Here is a 2558-nt window from a genome sequence, read left to right as displayed (position 1 = left end):
TATATATATATTTAATCTAAATTTATATAATTTAAATTTGTTTATAAATGTTGATATTATATTTTTAATATTAAACTTGTACTTAGATTTAGGAAAATATTAAAATGTTTTATTTTGACTATTTACAAAATAGTGACAACGTTTAGTAATTTAATTCCGAAAAAATTGAATATTAATTTTCCTATTTCTCTTTCATTTTCTACTTATAATTCATTAAAATTCTTTTTGCTCTCGTGAAAACGTGATGGATCTTGTTTTCAATTTAGTAGAGCCCCAACTGCGACTACCCATAATGCTCCGCACGATCTACTCACGGAATAGCAATGAGCTTCCCATCCTGGTTGACAGCGAACTATGAATTGCGATGGTGATCAAAAAATTTGTGCATGGAAATCGATTATATATCACAAAAATATTAAATAATTTTTATTGTCAAATAAATAAAATACATTTATTTATATAACATTTATGCTTTGCTATTTTCTACCTCATTTCATATTTTCCAGAATTAGGCACAGAAATAATAAACTTTTAAAAATAATTATATAATCCAATGATGTTTTATTGTATATAACAAATTCCTCGAAGCTGTGTGGCAACTGATAAGTGACCGCTGATATTATTGCCTTAGTCCGCTATAAGCATCCCTCTTCAACACTAGCCGAATTGGGTATTAACCCCCTTCATGTAATTAATCCCATAATCCTATAGACGTGTTCTGTGTTTCGTAGACAGGAAAAGAGAAAGAGAATAACATTTACTGGTATTTTTATTGGAATAATATAAAAAAAAAATTGATAGTAATATTACAATAACAATATGTGTTTAAAATAATATAAAGTATTGACTTCTTTGTGCGATGTAAATATATGTATATCTACTTGTAGAAATTAGTTAATAATTTCTCTTTAGAAATAATTTCTCTTTAAAAATAATGAAAGTTTGATTAGACTATCTAAATTAATATTTATCTTCCTGTGAAATTAAATTCCTTCGTCAATCATGCTTGTTAATAAATGATTCAGGGTCACTGAAATCGACTTACAAAGTTGTTGGATAAAAAGAAACGCCGCGTATTTTGTGACGCGCAGAGAATCGCCATTTCGAGGTTCTATTCACAGCTGCTCTTTTTTCATCTCACTCGTCCTGATCTTTTGTGGCAGCCTGTTTGAAGTACAATGCTTCAACAATACAGTCACGCGTTACAATTATTCACGCTGAGCCGAAATGAAGTTGTTAAAAAAAATACCTCAATTAACCTATAAGTATATATTATTTGGCATAAAAATTTAATAGAAAGAGAAAAGCAGAAAGAAGGGAAGGAGGAAAAGAAAAGGACAATTATGAAGTATTTCTAATATCTTCCAATCTTATACAATACTCTTATACAATATCTTATTAAATAAATATCTTATTCACTTTTAACAGAATATAACATATTGATTAATTTTATATATTTATATATATATTTTTTATAAGTTTCTATTTTTTATAATTAAATTATTGTTAAAAAACCGTAAAAATTAAAAACGCAATCTAATATTTATAATGTATTGACTTAAATTATAGAAATATTTGAAAATAAGAGAAGAACGAAATTTAGTAGAAAGAAGTAAGTTTTTATAGAAATTAATAGTGCATTTTACCACGACGAATTTCGGAAATGGCCGATATGGTATAATTCTCACGAGCCGTTTCTCGATAAGAATTTCGCGCCCCTCGATACAATTAAGAATGGTTCCAAGATCCGCCCCAAACTATTTCGTTCGGCATGCAGGAATAGCTTGTGTTACTCATATGTAGGATTGGACGGCATTGAAGCAAAGGGAGGATCAACACCCAAACACCCTACCATTTTTGTTTTCCATTTTCTGTGTCTACGATGATTGCTAAAGAAAGACAACCAAAAGAAAATAATTTTATTTTATCTCAAATTAATTCCTAAATTATTATAGTAATCATAATCGTAATCTTTAATTTCATCTTTTTAATTTCATCTTTTTCTTTAAAAATATTTAGATAATATTATCTACTAGAAATCAAATAGACTTTATTTTAACTTTAAGGAACAATGCAAATGATGTAAATGAATTCTTTCTGAACAAATAATCAACTGAGTTTAAATTGGGAGGTTCTTGTTACCTGGATCGATTCCCCTTAAATTGTCAATTTTATCTTGTTATCCGGATAACGAACGAGTCCGTAAACAGAGCCTGATAGACGCTTAAAACAAACCCTTAATTGAATTCACACTTAGTCACTCTGCTTCGCTTACGAAAGAGCAAAGTCATCCGACACAGATTTTTTTCTGCCTTCTGCACCCCTTGTTTTGAATAACCTACTGCATCGCTACTTGAGTGAAATACGAAGTAAAATTAAAAGTCAAATTGCTTCCTCACATTGTAAAAATATCTCTTTTCCTTCGACTTCCTCTTCTCTTCTATTTATCTTATATGTTATTTAACACTTAAAAATTTCAAGCAGTAAAATATTTACGCATATTAATTGTCTATTTTTATATTTTTATATTTTTATATTTTTATATATCTTTTAAATTA

The 2558-nt window shown here is 28.3% G+C and overlaps 1 protein-coding gene across 1 annotated transcript in view; it reads left to right on the top strand.

Annotated features, from left to right (window-relative positions):
- LOC108690592 (homeotic protein deformed-like) overlaps nucleotides 1–2558 on the top strand; it is a gene marked incomplete at its 5' end in the record, with an annotated part of 18922 nt that overhangs the window by 9722 nt on the left and 6642 nt on the right. The window lies entirely within an intron of this gene.

Source organism: Atta colombica, unplaced genomic scaffold (genome assembly GCF_001594045.1).
Source record: "Atta colombica isolate Treedump-2 unplaced genomic scaffold, Acol1.0 scaffold331, whole genome shotgun sequence".
In the NCBI taxonomy this organism is placed as follows: Eukaryota; Metazoa; Arthropoda; class Insecta; order Hymenoptera; family Formicidae; genus Atta; species Atta colombica.
The sequence above is the reverse complement of the archived record's forward strand: the minus strand, read 5'-3'. Positions and strand labels throughout refer to the sequence as shown.